At 48.3% G+C, this 24,961-nt stretch overlaps 1 pseudogene across 1 annotated transcript; it reads left to right on the plus strand.

Moving 5' to 3' along the window:
* Positions 1-1,031: 1,031 nt before the first annotated feature.
* LOC308611445 (zinc finger protein 541-like) lies at positions 1,032-24,816 on the plus strand (annotated as a pseudogene). The gene is made up of 15 exons: positions 1,032-2,808; positions 4,698-6,566; positions 8,304-8,362; positions 8,574-8,733; positions 8,891-9,058; positions 9,950-10,274; positions 16,551-16,614; positions 17,208-17,350; positions 17,756-17,859; positions 19,098-19,173; positions 19,732-19,820; positions 23,352-23,492; positions 23,677-23,858; positions 23,976-24,127; positions 24,809-24,816. The product of its transcript is annotated as a zinc finger protein 541-like (transcript).
* The last annotated feature ends 145 nt before the right edge of the window (positions 24,817-24,961 follow it).

Below are 24,961 nucleotides of genomic sequence, written 5' to 3' on the forward strand. Positions count from 1 at the left end.
TTTCCCAGACTTTCCTTGTTTTTGATGACAGTCATGAGAAGCCGTGGTCAGGTATTTTGGAGAATGTGCCTCAGCTGGGGTTTGTCTTACGTTTCTTATGATCTGAGGGGGAGGAAGACCACAGAAGTGAAGTGCCACTGTCCTCACATGGTATTCAGGGTGCACGGTGTCAGTGTGACTTGTCACTGTTGACGTGAACCTCCACCACCTGGCTGACAATGTTTGTCATGTTTCTACGCTGTAAACTTAGTCCCCGCCCCCAATACTGTCATCTGTGGAAGGAAGTCACTGTGCACAGTTCATGCGTAAGGTGTGAAGAGTCATGCTTCAACTTCTTGAGGGCAGAATAGCCACACAAATTATTTGGAATCATGCACGGCCATTTACTTATTTGTTCAGTCATTCATTTATATCAGCATGGGCTCACGGAGAGTTTATAGACTGGGTTATTATCCAGTGCTACTTTGTTACTCAAGTTGTTCCAGCTTTGACTATTGGGAGCTCTTTCAGTTGGCTCCTGTGTCTCTTTGACATACCCCATTTGTGTGTGTGTGTGTGTCTGTGTGTGTGTGTGTGTGTGTGTGTGTGTGTGTGTATGAGAGAGAGAGAGACAACGAGATGGAGGCTGAGAGACTTCTGTTCTGGAACTACAAGATACTCTAAGGACATCCTGTATAATTTCCTGCCCAGTCTTCGAACCAGCCCTTTATCCAAGGAGCCCTGGTTACTTTTATTGGAGAACAGTATTAAAAACTAAGATCTGGGCACTAGGTGTGTTTGAACCTGAATGTTTAACACAGTCTCACCAGCTATTTCTTAATGAAACCAGAGTTAGAGAATCTCTGCTCTCAGTTTTGACTGCCGTCACTCAAGTATCAGCATACCTCAGAGGTACTGCAGGTCCGGTTGCAGACCACCACCATAAGGCCAATCATAGGAGTTTTGTTTGTTTCTTTCCCAGTGCCCATAAGTTATGTTTACACTATACTATAGTCTATTCAGTGTGGAGTAGCATTTTGTGTTAAAAAAAAAAAAAGTGGGGCTTCCCTGTTGGCAAAGTAGTTGCGAGTCTGCCTGCCGATGCAGGGGACACGGGTTCGTGCCCCGGTCCGGGAATATCCCACATGCCGCGAAGAGGCTGGGCCCGTGAGCCATGGCCGCTGAGCCTGCGCGTCCGGAGCCTGTGCTCCGCAACGGGAGAGGCCACAACAGTGAGAGGCCCGCGTACCACACACACACACACACAAAAGTACATATGTTAATTTAAGAATACTTTATTGCAGACTTCCCTGGTGGCGCAGTGATTAAGAATCCACCTGCCAGTGAAGGGGACACAGGTTCGAGCCCTGGTCCAGGAAGCTCCCACATGCCGCGGAGCAACTAAGCTCATGCGCCACAACTACTGAGCCTGCGCTCTAGAGCCTGCAAGCCACAAGTACTGAGCCCGCGTGCCACAACTACGGAAGCCCGTGAGCCTAGAGCCCATGCTCCGCAATAAGAGAAGCCACTGCAATGAGAAGCCCACACACCGCAACAAAGAGTAGCCCCCACTCGCCACAACTAGAGAAAGCTCGCGCAGCAATGAAGACCCAATGCAGCCAAAAATAAATAAATAAATAAAAGAAAGAAGAGAAAGAAGTCTTCAAGTATTTGGAAACTAAAGAACACTCTTCTAAAATAACTCATGGGTCAAAGAGAAAAAATCAAAAATGAAATTATAAAAAAAAACTACTCATTTACCCAAGGAGTAGAGAAACATGGAAAATTCAGATATATAGGAAAAGGAAAATTAAGTTGATCCATGATGCTACCAATCAATCCCATTCTGTTTGTTTCTATTCAAATTTATTTTTCCCTTTCAAAGACTAGATCATTCCGTTTTTCAACAATCCTCTTGTTAGTGGCACAGCACTTAGTGATACAGCATGAACATCCTTTCACGTCAATGGATATTTTCCTACAGTTGTATCTTAAATGCCTGCGCCATAGACCATTGAGACCAGAATGCAGTCACCCACCTGCCCTCGTGTCAGTTATTAGGTGGTTTCTCACATTTCACCAGGAAAAATAATGCTGCAGTTAACTCGCTTGCAGTTCACTGCAAGATCTCCGTTAATTTGTACAGATCTGCCTTAATTTCCTTAATTAAAAAACCAGAGTGGAATTGGCTGGGAGAAAGGACTTAAACTTTTCTAAGATTTTGCATTGTGCATTTCTGGATTGCACTTGCAAGTGTGCTGTTGATGTTACCGTCATGAAGTCCTGCCTGTCCAGTCACTGTGTCCTGGAAGCACTCAGACTGTTGCTGTCCCCTCCCTTACCCACCAAGTGTGGCTTGAAGATTGGGTGCCGCCCTGGAGGGGTGGCCTGACCAGGGTCCCTTCTCCCCCTCACCTGGTGCTAAGCCTGGTCTTCTCTGCGAGTGAAGCTGCTGAAGTTGGGGTTCTCGGCCAACTCCCTGAGTTGGTCTCAGCTGCTGAAGTTGGTCCGAGGGTGGTAGAGTGCTTGCGCCCGGGCTCCAATGTCCCCGGATGTCATAACCTGTGCTTTCTCCCTCTGTCTAGACCTGGGGCTAGGCGTGCTCAAGGTGCCCAAAGAGGCTAACGAAGGAGGCAGGGCCACGTCTGGGAGCACAAGGAAAGGAAAGCGGCAGCACAGGTCCCCTCAGAACCCACTCCTGGACTGCAGCCTCTGCGGGAAGGTGTTCAGCAGCGCCAGTTCTCTCAGCAAGCACTACCTGACGCACAGCCAGGAGAGGAGACACGTGTGCAAAATCTGCAGCAAGGCCTTTAAGCGTCAGGACCACCTGTATGTAGGTGTCTGGTCGGGATGTCTGTTCAGGGGGCTGCTGGGGGCTGGGCGTGTTCCCGGTTCTTTTGCATCCCCTCCCATCCACCTGCACCGCCCCCCACCGTCGGGTGTCCCAGGTGTGTGCGACCTGTTCTCCTCCCACGGCCAGTGTTTGGGGTGGGGGGCAGGGCCTACACTGCCCCGGACAGCCCGCCCTCCCCAGCCTCCAGACTCACTCCAGTGAGGAGAGCGCCGCTGCGATTTGCAGACAGGACCCATTTGCTTTAAAGACACACTCCTGAGGCAATTTTGTCATGGAGGGAGTTGGGCTAACTGTGTAGAGAAAGTTTCAGAGTCCCTGGTAGGTGTCTGAGCAGAACAGATATGCACTCCATGAGGAATATATGTTGGGATAACACCAGGGCATGAGGGGTTCTGAAATGCCTGTTTCTAAAACATGGCAATGGAGTGTTCACTCTGTTTTTTCCCTTTTTAATTCCCCCTTTTATTAACTCGAGTTTTTTTTTAAAACTTGACTTTAAAAAGCAAGCTCAGGGCTTCCCTGGTGGCGCAGTGGTTGAGAGTCCGCCTGCCGATGCAGGGGACACGGGTTCATGCCCCGATCCAGGAAGATCCCACATGCCGCGGAGCGGCTGGGCCCGTGAGCCATGGCCGCTGAGCCTGCGCGTCCGGAGCCTGTGCTCCGCAGTGGGAGAGGCCACAACAGTGAGACGCCCGCGTACGTACCGCAAAAAAAAAAAAAAAAAAAAAAAAAAAAAAAAAAAGCAAGCTCAGTGTAAGAGCAGCAGAATCCCGTTTGTTCTTCATGTCTTAGAAATGATAAGCTTTTCTTGCTGCCGAGGGAGGAGAGACAGACTTTCAAACTGAGAGACTCGTAAGTGGGAGAGGACGATCCCTTGCATGTTTACAGCTCGCCCAGCCTTTACTGAGGCTTCGATGAATCCCACTTTCATTGTATCCTCTCCCCTCTCGCCATTAAGGATGGGAAATGATTTACTCCTGTCACAAGCTGGTAAGAGTTAGGGCTAGAAAGTGGGTCTCCAGATGCCCTCTCTGCTGCTTCCCTCAGATGGAGGCCAAGGGTCCACGTATGGGAAAGGGTTTCATTATTTACTGGGTCCCATTGATTAGAACCATCCGGAGTAGGATTGTTGGGTACCCAGAGGGTGATTTACCCATTTGTTTATATTTATAATATATTAATGCAGGTATAAGTATGATGTAAATATAATACATACTTGTATTCGTTTATATTTGCAGAAATTATAGGCAAATTTGGCTTTTTCTTGTTGTTGCTGTGGGGCTCCCAGGTAGCTGTCTGGAGGACTCCTGTGGGAAGGCAAAGACTCCTTTGTTCGTGGAAGGATCATCCCCAAGTTAGCATTTCCTCAGGTGCGTTCTCAGAACTCTGGTTCTCTGGTTCTCGGGGATGCTAAACGGGTCTATTTAAAAAAAGGGTTTTGTGGGCAAATAAGTTTGAGAGACATGGAAAGTTCAACAGATCTCTCTTTATCTGCTCTGTGGCTTTTCAGTTTGCTCCTAGGAACCTCCAAGAAGTAAAGAGTGTTTTTCCCAAACTTATTTGCCAGCTGAGCCCAAGTCCTCAGGGAGCAACTTTGGAGACTGGTGTTCCTTAGGAACCCACTTTGGGGAACTCTGACTTGGCTCCCGCTGATTTTTTAAATCTCAGATTAGGGGTTTGCTTAGGGGTGAGGGCAAGAGCTCCCCCTTCCAGAGGGCTTTGGCCCTAGCAGGGGTCTTTCCTCATAGGGTCTGAGCACAGTTTCTGAGTTGCGATGCTACTGCCCCCTGCGGACACACCTGGGTTCCTGCAGTGGGTGACCCACGCCAAGACACCCACTAACTTTCTCCTCATGTGATTCCAGGACCGGGCACACGCTCACCCACCAGAAGTCCAAGCCCTTTGTGTGCATTGAGCAGGGCTGCAGCCAGAGCTACTGCGACTACCGCTCCGTGCGCCGGCACTATGAGGTCCAGCACGGCCTGTGCATCCTCAAGTAGGCCCCCCCGGAGGAGGAGCCCTGCGGGAACTCACCCCACGCGCACGAGTTTGCCAACCAGCCCGCACCCGCGAGCCTGTGGTCCCTGGTGCCCCCGGAAGCCCCATCCCCCAGCTCCCTCTTGCCCAACCGAGACCTCCTGCGCTGTATCATGAACAGCATCGTCTGCCAGAAGATCCCTTCTCCCAGGCCAGCCCCGGGAGGGCCTTCAGACAGCGGCGAAGGGAGGATCACGGCCTGTTCCTCCCTGCCCTCGTCAGGGTCCTCCTTCTGGGGCCCAGCCGGCACCCCGGCGGCCCCAGGAGCCCTGGGCACTGAGGTTCCCGAGGAGCCCTGGCCCCCATGGAAGGAGCCTGCCACGGACGTGTTCACGGCTGTCCACTCGCATGCAGCGGAGAACAGCGGCCCCTACCCAGCCGAGCCGGAGCTGCCGCTGCTCCAGCCCCCATCATCCCTGGAGGGCTGGCCCGAGGGCGCTCCCCTGCCCGCCTGCCTGCCTCTGTTCCGTGGCCTGACTGTCCCCGCCAGTTCCCAGCCATGAGACCACAGTTTCCAGTGGCTCCGAAACCTGTCGGGCTGCCCTAAGAGCTAAGGAAACAGTATGTTTGTCGTCCACAAGCCCTCTGCAGTGCCGTCCCAGGAGGGCTCCGGGCCTGCCCCGGGCTCAGCAGCGACTCCCCTGCGGGGGAGCCCTCACCCAGCCGGGGCACCGGTGTGGAGGACACGCCGCCTTTCCCTCCCACGCTCCTGAAGGCACCGGGGGAAGCCTCGGGTGACCCCAGATATGCCAGCACCAGCCGGGAAGAGGACTCCTGGGCTTCCAAGAAGAGCAAGTTCGACTGCGACTCCTTCTCGTGGCAGAACCCTGGTGAGCCTGGACCCCAGAACGGCCCAGAGTCCAGCGGCCTCCCGTCGGATGCCCCGCCGCTCTTCCGGCAGCTGTTCCTGAGGTCTCAGGAGTCTCTGGTGAGCCACGAGCAGATGCAGGGGTTCCAGATGATGACCAAGTCCCAGCGGATCTTCTCCCACACCCAGGTGGCTGCCGCCTCCTCCCAGCTTCCCACACCCGACGGCAAGCAAGTTGCCCTGAAGTCACTGCAGGGGCCGTGGCCCCAGCAGCCCCCACCTATGGCGCCCACTGTTGACTCTCTGCATGCTGGCCCCATGAACCCTGAGCCAGAGGGATCCCTAGCCCGCAGGAGAAAATCCACACCCTCTTTCCCCACAGAGGCCTCCCCCAGCAGCGTGAGGCAGGACACAAAGGGAAGACCAAAAGTGGCTGCTGCTCCACCTGCCCTCACAGCGTCGTCCCTGGACCCTCCTGGGAAGCCAGACATCTCCTCTCTGGCCAAGCAGTTGAGATCCTCGAAAGGGACCTTGGGCCTGGGGGACATCTCCCCCGGGAGCCTGCGTCAGACCCAGTTAGGAGGGGAGGAGCCATCCAGAGCCCACCTCCCAGGGAAGCAGGCCCAGGCTGAGAATGGCACGGCTTCCGGGGCCACAAAAGGTGGAGAGGGCCCGGCCTGCTCCTGGGGCGGAGGCTACAGGCTCTTCTCTGGCAACTCCAGGGCCCAGCGCTTTCCAGGCTTCCGGAAGGAGAAAGTGAAAATGGATATGTGCTGTGCGGCTTCTCCAAGCCAGGTAGCCGTGGCCTCCTTCTCGTCGTTGGCCGGGCCTCCAGCGGATCCCCCCTGGGACTCCAAGTCCAGGCTGATGATACTCAACAGGATCCAGGTACCAGGGCCCTCTCACGGGACCTGACCATGCGGGAGGCAGAGTCTCGTCCTTACCTGTGTCCGTGTTTCTGACTTGTCCAGGCACTGTATTTAACCTCAGCAAATCCTCAGATGCAGTTTGTTTACAGAGGGGGGAATGAAGGTCCAGAGAAGTGATGGTTCCTCCCATCACCCTCCGCCCTGCAACACACACACACAAAACAGAACAGGGCTTTAGAGTTGTCAGAGACACTTTGCATCATGTTTCTTCACTAAACTTTTGCTATTTGCTTTCTTTCTGCCTTTCGCTTCCTTTTGGATTTGCCTCCTTCACTTCTTCAGAGCATGTAAAGGCAGAGCTCCTTTGCCCTTGATATTTGTACGTGAAATGCTGTGTCTATTCTGGTTGTGAATCACAGGTCCACAAGTCCGACTTGGCCCCTACTGCAGGCCTGGCACTGGTCCGCCCTTTTGGAGCAGCTTGGGTCCTCCCACATCGTGCCCATGAGGTCCTGGGTGCAGAGAGCTTGGCCACGTCTCTTCGTGATGTTCCGAGGTCCAGCATCCTTCCTGTCACACCACAGCTACCTCCCCCTCTTTTTTTTTTCACAGCTTTAATATTCACGTGCCATCTAATTCGCCATCTTGAAGTGCACCATCCAGTAGTTTTTAGTTTGTTTACGAGGTCGTGCACGCATCGCCACTCTTTGCCAAAACACTTTCATCACCGCAAAAAGACACCCCACACCGTTGGTTGTCACCCGCAATCTCTCCATCCCTCCCAGCCCCTGGCAACCATGCATCTCCCTTCTGTCTCCATGGATTTGCCTATTCTGGACACTTCATGTGATTGGAATCCTAACGCTGCGTGGCCTTTTGTGTCTTTTGCTTCTTTCACTTAACCTGATGTTCTCAGAGTTCCTCTGTGCTGTAGCACGGGTCAGAACTTCACTCCTTTTTATCGCTGGTAACTTGTCCATTGTATGGATACACCATATTTTATTTATCCATTCATCAGCTGATAGATATTTGGGTTGTTTACCCTTCTTGGCCATTGTGATAACGGTGCTATGAACATTTGCGTACAGATTATTGTTTAGACATATGTTTTCATTTCTCTTGGGAAATACCTTGGAGGGGAATTGCTGGGCTCTAGGGTAATTCTATTGGAGGAAGTGCCAGACTTTTCCAAAACGCTGTGCTGTTTTATATCCCTACCCAGAGTGTATGAGGCCTCCAGTTTCTCTGCATCCTCACCAACGCTTGTTATTGTCCAGTTGGTTCACCTTAGTGGGTGGGAAATGGTAATCTCATTATAGTTTAATTTGCATTTCCCCGATGGCTAATAATCCTGAGCATCTTTTAATGGCCACTTGTATATCCTCTTTGGGTAAGTGTCTATTCAGACCCTTTGCCCATTTTTAAATTGGGTTGTGATTTTACTTTTGAGCTGTGAGAGTTCATTATGTATCACAGATACATAAATCTACATAGTCCCTTATCAGATACATGATTTGCAACTTTTTTCTCTTATTCTGTCTTTTCACTTCTTGATGATGTCCTTTGAAGCACAGAAGTTGTAAGTTTTGATGAAGTCCAATACATCTGTCTTTTGTTTGGTTATGGAGTCATCCAAGAAACCACTGCTTACTCCAGGGTCACCAAGAATTATACCTGTGTTTTCTTCCAAGACTTAGAGTTTTCACTCTTGCATCTCATTTCTGATATGTTGGCTCAGATGTATTTTCGTCTTCAGGGTGGAAATATCTACCGGCTCCCCGACCCGATGAAGGAGGAGAACATGGCCGGTGGCTGGTAAGTTCAGAAGCCCCCCGGGAGTCCTCTGGTGGCTTTGATGTGCTGGCCCTGGGTGAGCGAGCTCTGGATGCTTCACTCCTGAAGCGGCGAGCACCAGGCCACGGAGAATCGGGGGCATCATGTCCATTTCTTTAGGGTTCGTCCAAAGCTGTCTGTCAGAGGATCAGTGTTTGGGGACGGAGTCCCATTCTCCCTTTCTTCCCCACAGTAACCAGCACAATGGTGGTCCCACAGACTGGGCAGAGCCAAGGAGCACTTACGTCTGCAAGAATTGCAGCCAGATGTTTTATACAGAGAGAGGGCTGAGCAGCCACATGTGTTTTCACAGCGACCAGTGGCCGTCACCTCAAGGGAAGCAGGAGCCGCAGGTGAAGGGGCTCGAAGCTGCCATTCATCTCAGGATGGAGCCGTCCTCCTGCGGGGAGCCTGGCTGGGGGCCGGGAGTCAGGGCTGTGCTGCTCTGGAGGGGCCCCTTGCTCCCTACCTACTGTGTCTCTTAAAGGGCTGGCTCTGCTCTGTGTGTAGGTGTGTGGCATGGAGTTTTGCAAGCCACCAAGACAGGTGCTGAGGCCAGAGGGGGACAGGCAGAGTTCCCCGGGAGGCAGGAAGTCCTTGGACAACATGACCGCAGCCCCTTTGGTGGTCCCAGTGTCGGTGCCAGTGGCTCCAGCGAACCATCCCCCGGGGAGCAAGGTGGGTGCACTTCCTTCCAGCTGCTTTCCAGCTTCCAGTGGGAGCTGTGAGAAAAGCCCCCAAATCCTGACTCCAGAAGAGCTTGATTTGCATGTTCCTTCATCCCTTCAACCTCCAGTGAACTTCCTTTGTGTCTGGCCCTGTGCTGGGCAGGGCTGGGGACACTGCAGCGACCACAACAGGCCTGCCCCCGTCTCCTGGGGCTCCCAGCCCAGCGGAGTAGATAGACCCATCCCCGGACACTGAGGACCCAGAACGGGCCGGGCTGGGAGAGTGAGCTGTGGGAGCCCCGAGGGCACGAGAGACCCTGCCTGAGGAAGGGGGCGTTGCAGCTGAGAGCTGGAGGATGAGGAGGGGTAAGATGGGCAGAGAGGAGGGGAGATTGTGTGGAGGTAAGAGAGAGTGTAGCAAGGTCAAGGCGTCGTCTCTTCAGCCTGTGCCGGAAGACCCCACCTGGAGAAGTCCATGCTGGACTCGGGTACGGGGTGCACGGAGCCCACTGTTTGTCTCCCAGGAGCTGCTGTCATTTTGAGGGCAACAGGTTTTCCTTTTGTCATGCTGTTGCATCTGTCTGGCCCCCACACTTTAAGTGCCAGTCACTTTAACAACGGACATGAGTTTCCAAAATGGTCTGAGTGAGGGCCCTCCTTGGGGGGTGTGGGTGCCTGAGAAGGCCCCAGCGTCACATGTCGCCCGGCTTAGGGTCTGGAGTCTGGCTCAGGCGTGGTGGCCCTGCCCGGCTTCCTGCGCTGAGGACTCTGGGCACGGCCATGCTGGGTGTGCATCTGGCTGGTCAGTACCCTTTCCCACTCTCAGGCCATCTTGAGGTCTGAGGTTTGGGGCCGGTGGCCTCAGGTGACCCCCGTGGTTCTGAAGTCTCTTCTTCTCCAGGGTCAGGAGAAGGACGGGGAAGAGAGAGACATCAAGGAGAGCAGCCAACACAGGAAGCGGAAGAAGCTCCTCCGGCCCAAGGCACTGCTCATCCCTCCTCCGCCCTCCATGTCTGGGGAGCCGGGCCCGGGGGGATGCCGCCAGAGCTGCCTGCGCTCGCCCGTGTTCCTGATGGACCACCTCCTGAAGGGACTGTCCCAGTGACCTCCCTACACACCGCCCCCGATGCTCAGCCCCATCCGGGAGGGCTCTGGGCTGTATTTCAACACTCTCTGTTCCACATCTGCCCGGGCCCGTCCCGACAGGCTCATCAGCGCCATGCTTGGTGAGTGAGCTTGATCAGCCCATGATGGGCCTGCGGGGGGCCAGACCCCCGCCCCCTGTAGAATTTGGTCCAGCCACTCTCTCTGGCCTACGCCTGGGTCTGCTCCGGGGGTCCCGTTGCTGTTCAGAACTATCCCAGGACCATCTGGGACCAGCAGCCTTCTAGGTGCTTATAACTTTGTAGCCAGAAAGAAAATAGACGCCATTTAGCCTAACCACCCTTCTGCCTGCCCTTTCGAGTAATTGTTTAAACAGCTTTATTGAGGTATAATTCACATGCCATATGAATCACCCATTTAAAGTGTACAGTGATTTTTTAGTGTATTCTTAGGATTGTACACCCATCCCACAATCTAATTCTAGAGCATTTTCATCACCCCAGAAGATTATATCCACGAGCGGTGACACACAGGCCCTGTAGCCCCCAAGTCCTCAGCCCTGGGCAACCACCAGTCTACCAACCTACTTTTTCTATGGGCCTCCCTATTCTGGACATTTCATGTAATTGGAATCATAAATTACGGGACATTCTGTGTCTAGTTTGTTCACTTAGAATAATGTTGTCAAGGTTCATGTTGTAGTATGCATCAGTGCTTCACTTCTTTTTATGGATGAATGATATTGAATTCTCTGGATAGACAACATTTTATTTATCCACTCATTAGTTGACGAGCATTTGGGTTGTTTGTGTCCTTTGGCTATTGCAAACAGAGCCGTTAAGAACATTTATGTGTAAGTTTTTGTTGGACATAAGTCCTCATTTCTCTTGGGTATATAACTCAGAGTGGAATTGCTGGGTCAAAGGGTAACTATATCTAACCATTTAAGGAACTGCCAGACTGCTTTCCAAAATGGCTGGGTCATATTAAATTTCCACCAGCATTGTATGAAAGTTCCAGTTTCTCCACATCCTTGCTAACACTTCTTAGCTGTGTTTTTTATTACACCCATCCTAGTGGGTGTAAAGTGGTAGCTCATTGTGAGGTGTTTGTTTGTTTGTTTGTTTTGCGGTACGTGGGCCTCTCACTGTTTGTGGCCTCACCCGTTGTGGAGCACAGGCTCCGGATACTCAGGCTCAGCAGCCATGGCTCACGGGCCCAGCCGCTCCGCGGCACGCGGGATCCTCCCGGACCGGGGCACGAACCTGCGTCCCCTGCATCGGCAGGCGGACTTCCAACCACTGCGCCACCAGGGAAGCCCCCTCATTGTGGTTTTGATTTACATTTCCCTGATGGCTAATGATGTTGAGCATCTTTCCATGTGCTTATTATCCATTTGTATATCTTCTCGGGAGAAATGTCTATTCGGATCCTTTGCCCATTTTTTCAATTGAATTCTTATCCTTTTATTATTGAGTTGTCTCAGTTCCTTATATAGTCTGCATGCAAGCCCCTTATCAGATATATGATTTGCAAATTCTCTCCTGTTTTGTGGGTTGTCTTTTCATTTTATTTGTGATATGGTTTGCAGTACACAAGTTTTTAATTGTGATGAAGTCCAACTTTTTCTTAGGCCTGCGATCAATCTTTAGTTAACTTTTATATACTGTATGAGGTAGGAGTCCAAATTCACTCTTTTGCATGTATGTATCAGTTCTTCTAGCACTAGAAAATACTCTTCTTTTCTCATTGAATTGTCCTCGTACCATGTTTTGTTTTGTTTTGTTTTGCTGTACGTGGGCCTCTCACCGTTGTGGCCTCTCCCGTTGCGGAGCACAGGCTCCGGACGCGCAGGCTCAGTGGCCATGGCTCACGGGCCCAGCCGCTCCGCGGCATGTGGGATCTTCCCAGACCGGGGCACGAACCCATGTCCCCTGCATCGGCAGGCAGACTCTCAACCACTGCGCCACCAGGGAAGCCCTGTCTTGCTACCTTTGTGGAAAGTCAGTAGACCATAAATGATTTGAGATGTTTCTTCTTTTTTAATACAGACATTTTACAGCTATAGATTTCCTTCTGAACATTGCTTTAGCTACATTTTGTAAGTTTTAGTATGTTGTGTTTTTATATTCATTCAGCTAAAGTATTTTCTAATTTATCATTCCACTTCTTGTTTAATACACTGACTATTAATGAGTGTGTTGCTTAATTTTCACAGATTTGTGAATTTTCCAAATTGCTGCCTTTTATTGATTTGTAATCTAATTCTCTTTTGGTCAGAGAACATACTTTGTTTCTTTTTCAATTTAATTTATTTAATTAATTAATTTATTATTTTTTTTGGCTGTGCTGTGCGGTTTGCAGGATCTTAGTTCCCCCACCAGGGGTCGAACCCATGCCCCCTGCAGCGGAAGCGTGGAGTCCTAATGACTGGACCGCCAGGGAATTCCCTTAAATTTATTTTAAAATTTAAAATTTATTGAGGCATGTTATATGGGCTAGAATCCAGTCTGTCTTGAAGAATGTTCCATGTGAATTTGAGAAGAATGTATTCTACTGATGTTTGGTGGAATGCTGTATTTTGTCTGTTTTGTCTAGTTAGTTTCAATTTCCTTGTTGATCTTCTGCCTAGTTGCCCTATCCACTGTTGAAAGTATTGAAATCTCCAACTATTCTTTTTTAATGGTTTATTTCATCCTTCAGTTCTGTCGTTTGTTGCTTGGTGTATTTTGGGGTTCTGTTTTTAGGTGTGTATATGTTTGTAATTGTCACATCTTCCTCACGGCTTGACCTTTTACCATTAGGATGTGATTGTGACATCATTTGTCATTATTACAATAATTTTATCATTATCTCTAGTAATATTTTTGGTTTTAAAGTCTAATGTGCCTGACATTAGTATAGCCATTCCATTCTCTTTTTTGGTTGTTGTTTGCTTGGTATATATATATTTTTCTCTTCTTTTACTTTCAGCCTATTTGTGTCTTTGAAAATAAAGCATGTTACCTCTAGACACCATTAGTTGGATCATGTGTTTTTTATCCAGTCTTACAAACTCTGCCTTTTGATTGGTTTGTTTAATCCCTTCTTGTTTAATGTTAGATTGATATGGTTGGATTTACATCTGCCATTTTGCTTTCTATTTTCTATATATTACATGTCTTTTTCTCCCTCTGTTCCTCCTTTCCTGCTTTCTTTTGTATTAAGTGAGTACTTTCTAGTGTGGCATTTTAATTCTGTTAATTTTTCACTTTTTCTTAGTCATTTCTTAGTGGTTGCTCTAGGACTTAAAATATATGTCTTATCAGAATCTGTTAGGATGTGTAATAACTCATTAACAGTGAAATATAGAAACACTGCTCCTATCTAGCTCTCTTCCTTCTAACTCTTTTGCGATTACATGTGAGAGACCCAGTAATACCTTACTGGTCATGTTTCTTGCTTTATATACTTTTATTTCGTGTAAAAACACTGAGAGAATAAAGGAAAGCAAGCATGATTTATAGAGGTTGTTATATTAACCTTCTTCTTTACCATTTCTGATCTCTTCATTTATTCTTGTGGATTTGAGTTACTGTCTGAGGTGATACTCCTTTACTCCAATGCAGCTGTGCTCCTTGTGCAGTTACTGTCACATATATTATATTTCTGTATGTTACAGGCCCACAATACATACTGTTTTATGCAGTTATATTTAAGGCCATTAAGAAACGAAAAGAAATATGTAATCATAGTGATTTTTATAGTTACCCATATTTACTAGCGCTTCGCTTTTTTTTTTTTTTTTTTTTTTGGTTTGGATTCAACTCACCATCTGATGTCATTTGCTTTCAATCTGAAGGACTTTCTTTAGTATCTATTTTTATTAGGGATATATAATTCACATACCATACAGTTCATCCCTTTCAAGTATAGAATTCAGTGGTTTTTAGTATATTCACAGAGCTGTGCAACCATCACTACCATCAGTTTTCAGAAATTTTCATCATCCCCAAAAGAAGCCCTGTACTTATTAGCAGTCCCTCCTTTCCATCCTCCCCATCGGCAGCCATGGGTAACGACTAATCTACTTTGTCTCTATCGCTTTGGCTATTCTGCATATTTCATATGGGTGGAATCATACAGTATGTGGTCCTTTAGGAACGCCTTCTTTTAGTTAGCATGATGTTTTTGGGTTTCATCCACGTTGCACTATGTATCAGTACTTTGTTCCTTTTTGCGGGCTGAATAATATTTCACCTTCAATATTTCTTGTAAGACAGGTCTGCCAGCAACAGTTATCCTCAGTTTTTATTTATCTGGGAGTGTCTTTATTTTACCTTCATTTTTGCAAGATAATTTGCTGAATATAAGATACTTGGTTAACACTCTTTTACTTTCAGTAATTTGAATATATTATGCCATTGCCTTGTAACCTACATCGTTTCTCTTAAGAAGTTAGCTGTTAATTTTACTGTAGTGCCCTTGTGTGTAACAAATTGTTTTTCCCTTTTTGCTTTCAAGATCTTATCTTTATTTTTGCTTTCCACATTTTGCCTATGTTATGTCTGGATGTAGAGCTCTTTGTGTTTAATCTTTCTTGGAGTTTGTAGAGTTTGCTGGATATACATATTGTTTTTCATCAACGTTGGGAAATTTTCAGCCATTAATACTTTAAATATTCTGTCCCTTTCTCCCCTCTTACTGGTACTCCCACTACATATATATTGTTGCATTTAATGACATCTCACATTTCTCTGAGGCTCTCTTCAGTTTCCTGCATTTTTTTTCTCTCTCTTCTTCAGATTTCATAGTCTCCATTGTTCTATCTTCAGGTTTGCTGATCATTTCTTCTGCGAGCTCAGATCTACTGTTGAGCCTTATTTTGGTTATTGTACTTTTTTAACCCCTGAATTATTTCCATTTGGTTCTTCTTCTTCTTCTTTTTTTTTTTTTTTTTGTTTTGGCTGCATCGCACAGCATGCAGGATCCTAGTTCCTCGACTAGGTATCAAACCCGTGGCCCCTGCAGTGGAAGCGTGGAATCTTAACCACTGGACCGCCAGTGAAGTCCACATTTGTTTCTTTTTAAAAAATAATTTCCATCTCTTGATGGCATTTTCTCTTTGATGAGAAATTTTTATTTTATCTTACTTTAATTCTTTAAGCATGGGAGCCAGGGGAAGAAGAAGTCCCCATCTCCTTGGCTGCACCTACCTGGGTAGAGCTTCCATTACAAAGAGCTGGGGGCTAGGTGGGTAAGGGAGTGGGCCATGGCTCCAGTGCCACAGACTCTCACTGTTCTTCCCACGATTTAGTAGATTTTCTTGAATGAGTATTTCTTAAAATGCTGTATGCCTTTAGGACAACTTGCAGAGACTTTAGCTTACTGTTCTTCTTTTTTTAATGATTTTTGTCAGTAAATCTGTTGTTTTGCCCAGTTCCTTACTCTACTTTTTCAGAAGTCTTATCCCCCTTCCATGCAATCTTTTTATTTTATTTTATTGTGATGTGAACAGTTAATCTGTGATCTGCCCTTTTAACAAATATTGAAGTGTGCAGTACAGTATTGTTGACTATAGGTACAATGTTCTACAGCAGATTTCTAGAGCTTGATTAATTGAAACTTTATGCCCATTGATTAGTAACCTCCCATTTCCCACTGCCCCAACCCCTGGTAACCCCTATTCCACTCTTTGATTCTATCAATATGAAGTCAACTACTTTAGATATGTTATATAAGTGGAGTCATGCAGTGTTTCTCTTTCTGTGACTGGCTTATGTCACTTAGTATAATGTCCTCAATGGTCATCCATGTTGTTGCATATTGCAGAATTTCCTTTTAAGGCTAAATGGTATTTCATTGTATGTTTATGGCACATTTCCTTTATGTGCTCATCTGTCAGTGGACATTTAGGTTGTTTCCACATCTTGGCTATTATGAATGGTGCTGGAGTGAACATGGGAGTTCAGATATCTTTTTGAGGTCTTGACTGCAGTTCTTTTGGATGAGTACCCAGAAGTGGGTTTGCTGCATGATATGGTAGTTCTACTTTTAATTTTTGAGGAAACTCCATACCCTGCAATCTTTTTTTTTGTCATTTTCAATTTTACATTGGATTAGAGTTGATTTACAATGTGTTAGTTTCAGGTATACAGCAAAGTGATTTTGTTATACATATTCACATATCTGTTCTTTTTTAGATTCTTTTCCCATAGAGGTTATTACAGAGCATTGAGTATAGTTCCCTGTGCTATACAGTAGGTCCTTGTTGATTATCTATTTTATATACAGTAGTGTGTGTATACCATGCAATCTTGAAGAGCCTGCTTTTAGCTGCTCTGGAAAGTCAGGCAAAAAGGGCCTCATGGGTCAGTTGTAGCCAGTCTTCTTGAGGCTCTTCTTTGGGTGTTTTCCAGATCACATGGACGGCTCTTTTGGCATCAGTGTGGTGAAGGACAACAGCAAGATCAGCACTGAACCGTGAGTTGGAACAGACTTAGAACCTGAGGGTCCTTGCAATGTGGGGATGCTTTTACCCTCCTTGCATTCCAGTGTCGGTTTTTCCCAAGGGAGCCTTCATCACGGGAAAGTCAGGTCTAGATCCAGAGCCTCCCTAGGAGAGAAGTGGTGGATTTTTCCAGGCGTTTCCCCAATATTCCTTCTGTCCAGACATACCATAGTTGGATCTCTGGGGACAGAATGCCCAGCACCCTGGGGTTCTAGATAGAATTGATGATGGCACAATGAGATACTCTTTTGTAGCTTGGATGTTACCTTGGATACAGAAGAATGCCAGGTATCAGCACATACCTCCCCTGTCCTAGACCCCAAACGCCTGAAGCCAGAAATCTGGCGATAAAGCAAATTGCAGGAAGGAAGGAAGTATCCCTCAAGAGGTCTCTGGAATACCTGCGCGTGTCTACTGGGCTGATGAGCACTCCCTGTGTCTGAGAGATGGCCAAAAGGTGGGTTCCACAGCCCTGCTGAGCAGGGCTCACCGCACATCTCTCTTGTATTTCCCATCTTGGTCACACACATATGTCTCTATGTCCGTGTGTGTGGCCTCATTTCAGACACATCAACATAGGAAGCCAGTTTCAGGCTGAGATCCCAGAGCTCCAGGACAGATCACTGGCTGGAAGTGACGAGCATGTAGCTACTCTGGTCTGGAAGCCATGGGGAGATGTGATGACCAACCCGAAAACACAGGATAGAGGTGGCTGAGACTTTGGGGCCAGGTTCCCGAGGGCCCTCCTCCATCCCCAAGGGTTTTCTCCTCCCAGTTCTCACCTTGACCAAGAAGCAGTGATCCCCAGGCGGGGGTGGGGTGGGCAGAGCTGGCCTTCAGCGCAGGACTGCTTTGCTGTGCTGCAGTCCCTTGGCCCACCTCTCCTCTCACCCAGTAGCTGGGCAGGCCATCCAGAGCGGGTGCCAGGAGCAGGGTTTCTGCCCATCCTCCTTGTCCCTCCCTTCCCTCAGCCTGCTTTTAGCAGAGAGATGAGGGAGATGGTGACAGGAGCCCCCCGCCCCATCTGTGCTGTTGGGGAGGTTTCCTCTCTGGCACTTGCTGACCCTCTGTGTCTCCTCTCCTTCCCGCTGCCGGGCTGCCTGCTGGAAACAGTGACGGAGCTCTTCAACGTGGCCTGCTCCAGCGTGATGCCGGGCGGGGGCACCAACCTGGAGCTCGCTCTGCACTGCCTGCATGAAGCCCAGGGCAACATCCAGGTGCGGTGCAGGCGAGGGGGGGCTCAGAGGAGCTGTGGGAAGCTGCCTGCTCTCTTAGGGCCAGGGGCTCTAGGCGCAAGACACGTGCCTTCTACTTGGGGCTTTGCAGCTCACGAGAACCAAAGGCTGGCCACCCACCCTTCTCCCTGGTCGCTTTGGGACTGGTGGTGTCCTTTTGAACGTAGGGGAAATGCACACATACGGGCTCAAGCAGTTATTTATCTGGGGTGACAGCAGAGCACCAGGGTTCCTCCGGCGTTACCTCATGTCAGCGCGGCACTGGGGAGGCGGTGCCTAGCAGGACCAACTCAGGGCCTGCATTAATCTGGTTTATTTACTGAACATTAACTTTTGGATTAAAAATGGTGTATGAAAACCTCTGATGCAACAGAAATGCCTCTGCCTCCTCCAAGGACCCTCCTCACAATCCTGAAGTTTAGAAAATGAAGAAGTCCAACTGTGTGTAGTGGGAGAGGAAGTCACGTCACCCGAGTTGGAGACCCAAGAGTCAGGGCTACACGGTGCTTTTTCTCAAGCTGAGAGGCAGTGGCTGGCACGTGGTGGGTGCTCAGCAGAGTAATCAGCACACATTTACTGGGTCCTCCTGATACCTGGTGATGTCATGGTATCAGGCTGGGGCCAGCTCAGGGGCCCATTCTTGGTTTAATGCTCTGCTGCCACCATCTTGAAATTCTTAATAGTTTGTGAGCACAGGGCCCCGTGTTTCCATTTTGCGCTGGGTCCTGCAAACTGCATAGCGAGTCCTGACCAGGGTTATGCTGTTGAGCAAGACAAATGCCCTCTCTTTGCAGGGCTTACATTTTAGGAGAGTGAGCACATGAAATACATTTTTTAAAAGTGATAGATAATGGTTAGTGCTATGAGGACCATAACATGGGTTAGGGCGGGGGCAGTGCCACTCCAAATGCTGCTCCCTGAAGAAATAAGGAGCTTGTGCCAGAATAAGTCCACACACTGTTTGGTCATCAAGTAAATCTTGCTATGAAAAAGGTAACGTCAGCTGCACTCAACAGTCCGCTTAGTGCTGTAGGCAATGTGTCCCAAGTGGTTCACAGCTGGTGGCCAGTCCACAGACCGACCACACTTTGAGTCGCCCTGGGGCAGGGGTGGCTTTAGGGAGGGCTGCACATATTTTCTGAATGAATGAAAGAATGAAGGCGGGCCTCTACCTCACCTTCCCTCCCTCAGAGAGTTGCCCACCACCCCTGTCGTTCCAGGTTGCCCTGGAGACCCTCTTACTGAGAGGACCCCAGAAGCCACGGACTCACCCTCTCGCCAACTATCACTACACAGGTAACGAGCGTGGCTGCCCGCGTGGTTTTGGCCTGGCTGAGGCCCCTGCGAGCCAGTCAGTTTCCATGGCAAGCTCTGCACGTGCCTCCCGGAGTTCTCTTGGGGCCTACACCTGCCCTCCCAGAAGGGCCCGTCCTCTCTGGGGGACTCAGTGGGTGCTGTTCTCTAGTTGGATCCAACCTTCCCCTTTCCACTGGTTCCCTCGTGGGCTCTTCCTGGCCAGAAGGGGGGTGCCAGGTTGGGGTGGGCTCAGGTTTCCCAGTTGAGCACTCCAGCGTTGGAGTCAGGCAACCAGGGGCCCACGGCTGCCCTTGGCAAGTCTCTTAACCAGAGGAAGCCTCAAGTTGCTGCACCTGTCAAGCGGGGATGGTAATAGCCCCTACCTGCTAAGGTTTTTGTGAGGATTGTGTGAGATAAAGCAAGTAAGGGGCTTAGCAGAAATCTTGGCATATAATTGGCGCTCGGTGGCCTGAAAAAGGAGGGGAGTCTGCACTTCAGCCGTGGCTGTGGTCCCAGAAGGAGAAACAGCCTTCCTCCTCTTGGCTGTTTCTCCAATAGGTTCGGACATCTGGACCTCCATGGAGAAGAGGCTCTTTAAGAAGGCGTTCTGTGCCTACAAGAAGGACTTCTACTTGATACACAAGATGGTAAGGCGAACATGGCAGGCTGGTGTAGACAAGGCTCCTTCACAGGGCCGAGGCGCTAGAACTGCAGGGCTTGTCAGGGGCGATACTCTGCTCATGCTGTGAACAGTTGACAACTACAATGCCATTGCTTGGAACAACCTGAAATGGTACAGAAATGAATCCTATGTTCAAAGTTTGGCCTCCAGGCCCCTCCCCACAATCCTACTTCTGATTGATAACCTGACAGGTATTTACTGCCCATACGGATTTTACACACCTATATGCACTTTCTCAAAAAAGGATGACATCATATACTTAATATCCTGCTGATTAGTTTGCTCTTTTTTTAACTTGATGTACGCAAAATTGCACATAATCAAAGTGTAAGATTTAATGTTTTTGACATATTTATACACTTGTAAGACCACCACCATGATCAAGATAATGAGAATATCTGTCACCCCCAAAAGTTCCCTCCTGCCCCTTTGCAACCCTTCCTTCCTACCACCCGGGTCCCTAGTCAACTCTTGTCTACTTTCTGTCACTCTAAATGAGTTAGTATTTTCTAGAGGTTTATATAAATGGAATAATCATACAGCATGTGATCTGCTTTGTCTGGCTTCTTACACTCAACCTAATGATTTTGAGATTCATCTATGTTGTCGTGTGTACCCATAGTTCATCCCTTTACTGTTGAGGAGTATACCACTGTGTGGACGGACCACCGTTCATTTAATCATCCACCTGTTGGTGGTTTCCAGTTACTGATGACTACAGATAAAGCTGCTCTGCACATTTACATACAAGTCTTTGTACGGACATGTACTGGTTTTTTTTTTTTTTTTTTTTTTTGCGGACACGGGGTTGGGATTATAAATACCTAGGAGGGGAATGAGGGTAACTTACAGTAGATGTATGTTTAACTTTTTAAGAAACTGCCAAACTGTTTTCCAAAGTGGCTCTACCACTTCCCATTCCCACCAGCTGGTTATGAAAGGTCCAGTTGCTCCACACCCTCGTCGACACTTGGTATGCTAAGTCTCTTTAATTTTAGCCATTCTAATGAGTGTACAGTAGCCTCTGACTCCATTTTCCTAATGACTAATGATGCTGAGCATCTTTGTGTTTTTTTGCTATATGTGCACCTTCTCTGGTGAGCTGTCTGTTCATATCTTTTGCCTCTGTTTTTATTGGAGTGTCTGTGTTTTTATTGAGCTGTAGGAGTTCTTATTTTGTTCTGAACACCAGTCCTTTATCCAGATATATGCTTTGGAAATATTTTCTTCCATTATGCCATTTGTCAGTCTTCTAACAGTGTCTTTTGAAGAAAAGTTTTAAATTTTGCTTAAGCATAACTTACTAGTTTCTCTTTTATAGACTGTGCTTTTCGTGTTGTATCTAAGACATCTTTGCCTAACCCAAAGTCACAAAGATTTTCCCCTGTGTTTTCTTCTGGAGGTTTTATAGTTTTAGGTTTTATTTCTAGATTTATGATCCATTGTAAGTTTATTTTTGTATGGGGTGCGAGGTGAGTTCATTTTTGCATATGGATATTTATTCCAATACCTTTTGTTGGAAAGACCATACTTGCTCCACTCAGTTGCTTTTGTACCTTTGTTAAATATCAGTTGGCCATATATATATGCATCTACTTCTGGACCCTGTATTCTGTTCCATTGATCTGTTTGTCTTTTATTAAGCTATCCCCATACTGTCTTTATTACTGTAGCTTTATTCTAAGTCTTGAAATTAGAAAATGTTAGTCCTTCAACTTTGTTATTCTTTTTCAAAGTTATTTTTTGTATTCTAGATCCTTTTTAATTCCCTATGAATTTTAGAAATAACTTGTCAATTTCAAAATAAAAATTCCTGCTAGGAACTTGATTGGTACTGTTTTTGACTCTCTGCGTCAACTGGGGAGAGTTGTTACCTTAACAATATTGAGTCTTCTGCCTCTTGAACAGGGTATATCTCTCGATTTCAATCTTTAATTTTTCAGCAATGTTTTGAAGTTTTTAGAGTACAGTTGTTGCATACTTTTTGTCAGATTTATTCCTAAGGGCTTGGTTTTTTTCTGTTTTGTTTTTGGTTTTTTTTTTTGCGGTATGCGGGCCTCTCACCATTGTGGCCTCTCCCGCCGCGGAGCACAGGCTCCGGACGCGCAGGCCCAGCGGCCATGGCTCACGGGCCCCACCGCTCCATGGCACGTGGGATCCCTCCAGGACCATTGCACGAACTCGTGTCCCTTGTATCGGCAGGCGGACTCTCAACCACTGCGCCACCAGGGAAGCCCAGTACTTGTGATTTTTATGATGTTATAGAGTTGTTTTTTATTTCAGTTTCCAATGGTTTGTTGCTAGTATGTATAGAGATAAAATTGATTTTTATATTGATCTTGTGTTCTGAAATGTTGCCAAACTAACTTACTAGTTTTGGTAACTTTTTTGTGGATTCCACTGAATTTTCTACATAGACAGTCATATCATCTGTAAATAAAGACACTTTTATTTCTTCCTTTCCAACCTGGATGCCTTTACTTTTTTTCTTGCCTTTTTGCACTCTAGAACCACCAGTACAGTATTGAGTAGAAGTGGTGAGAGTGGAAATCCTTGTGTTGTTCATGATATTTGAGGGGAAACCACTCCACCGTTAGCTGTAGGGATTTTGTAAGTATCATTGATCAGGTTGAAGAGAAGTTCCTTCTATTCCTATTGTGCTGAGAGTTTCCATCAGGAATGGACATTGGATTGTATCAAATGCTTTTTCTGCACCTATCAAGATGCTCATATGATTTTTCTTTTTTAAGTTTAATATGATGAATTACATTGATTTTCGATTGTTAAACCAACCTCACGTTTCTGGGATGAGCTCCACTTAGTCATGGTATATTGTCCTTTATATATATATATATATATATATACACACAAATATATATATATATACATATATATATTGTTGGATTCTGTTCGTTAAAGTTTTGTTTAAAATTTTTCATCTCTGTTCATGAGGGACATTGGTCTGTAGCCTTCTTTCCTTGTAATATCTTTGTCTGGCTTTGGTGTCAGAGAAATGTTGAACTTATGGACTGAGTTGGGAAGTATTCCTCCCTCTTCAGTTTTTTGGAGGGCTCTGCCTAGCTGTCGCATAAGGCTATGAGGTATCCACCACGTAAGGACACTCTGCTTTAATTAGTCCCTGTCGGTAGACATGTGGCTCCACATGATGTCACAGTGAGCGTCCTCGTGTGTACCTTTGTGTGCGTTTTCCTGGAGAGAAGCCTTCCTGGGCCAGCCTTGTTGCTCAGAGTGTGCAGAGCTTAGATGGTGTTGACTCTGCTGGCTTCTTTCTGAACTCCTTCATCCCCAGGAGGACTTTGTGATTCTCTGTCCGCCGTAGCAGAGGAGCATACCAAGCCGTAGGGGAGAGACGTTTCAGGAGGGCTTTCAAAAAGTGGCGGCTGGCCCCATGGGGAGGGGATTTAGGGCGTCAAGGCCATCCTCACTGCTACTCCTGAGGCACTGTCCTTAGCCGGCTTCTGTCTTCCTCCACTAGGTCCAGACAAAAACAGTAGCCCAGTGTGTCGAGTTCTACTACATGCAGAAGAAAATGATCGAGTTTGACTGCGGCCGAGCCCCAGTGCCGGAAAAGAGGGTCAAGAGAGAGCTGGGTGAAGCAGACAGGACAGAAGCAAAGGTAGAGGGTCTCGTGGTAGGGCTTCAGGAGTTCAGCACGGATCTGGATGCCCGGTGCTCATCCAAGCTGGGTGGCGGTGGGGGGGGTGCACCCCGGGACGTCTGGACGCTCTGGACACCTGCTTCTCCCTTAGAAGGGCGGCGGGGCGGTCAGCACCCTTTCATCACCTCTGCCCCCTGTGCAGGTCACTCGTAGGCCTCGGAGGAAACCCAGCCACCGTCCAACCCCCGAATTACAGAGGACTACTGAGAGTTACAGGAGGGAGTCCATCCCCAACTCCAGCCCAAACACCAGCTCGAAGCGGACCCCTGAGCTGCCGGGCAGCAGGAAGGGCCAGGGCTTCTTTCCCTGCCGGGAGTGTGAGAGGTACCGCCCTTTCCCTGGATGCTCCCAGAACGCCAGCCCTCAGCCCTCTGGGGTGGCCCCCTCAGGGCTACCCGCCTCCCCCTGCTCTGACCCCTGTGTCCTCTGGTGCCTCCTCAGGGTGTTTGGCAAGATCAAGGGTCGGAATGCCCACATGAAGTGGCACCGGCTTCAGGACCACGTGGATCCCACCGTCAGGGCAAGGTGGCCCGTGGAGCCCTTCCAAGTGTAGGAGGAGGAGGGCGAGCTAGGGGCTGGCATCGGCCCTCTGCGTGGGCAGCTAGTTGGGACGGGCACCTCCAGCCCTGTTGCATCTCCTTTGTTAGGTTGTTTTTGTACATTTCTCCTTGTATATATTATTAAATTGGTTTCTAAAGCAGCCGTCTTCTGGCTTCCCTGCCTGTTGATCCAGCGAAGGCTTTTGAGCCCCTGCCGCTCCCAGAAGCCACAGTGACTGAGTCCCTGCCCTGGAGGAGCCTCATACGTTAATGCAGCCAGCATTTATCAAGCACCTGCTGTAGCTGTGCCAGACAATGCCCAGTCCACGTGATGGGGACATAGTGATGGAGGGACAGGCCCCTCCCCTCACAGAGCTTACATTTTAGGAGCGGGAAGGTAGGAGTGATAAAGCAGCAAAAAGGTGAGTTTAGATGTCTATAGTGCGTATGCTTTGGGCCGGAATAACAGAGGAGTCAACATAGGTTTAAGCTCTCAGGACACGTGGTGGTGCCAGTGGCTCCACGGTGAAGTCAAGGCCTGCCAGCAGTGGCCAGCGTCTGCAAGTCGGCTGCAGCAGCAGCAGCAGCAAGAATCCCCTCTTGTACGCGGAGCACCCAAACCTTCGGAGGGTGCAGGGCAGAGAGCAGCTCCCTCCCTTCCTTGTTCCCCTTTTTAAAAGTGAGGAAAGCTTGTAGCAGCGCCCAACAGAACGCCCCTCACGTGTTCTCGGCCAGAACTGTAGCCCGTGCTCTTTCTAAACTGATCCGTGGCAGTGGAAAGGGAAGTGGCCACCGTTATCCCGGACCCTCAAGATTTCTCTCCAGGACAAAAGCATAAGTTGTGTTCCCCCCAGTTCCAGGAGTGGGGAGAACCAGTGTGCTCCCTCA

The sequence above is a fragment of the Mesoplodon bidens genome, assembly GCF_964165515.1.
Source record: "Mesoplodon bidens genome assembly, contig: HAP1_SCAFFOLD_620, whole genome shotgun sequence".
Classification (NCBI taxonomy): Eukaryota; Metazoa; Chordata; class Mammalia; order Artiodactyla; family Ziphiidae; genus Mesoplodon; species Mesoplodon bidens.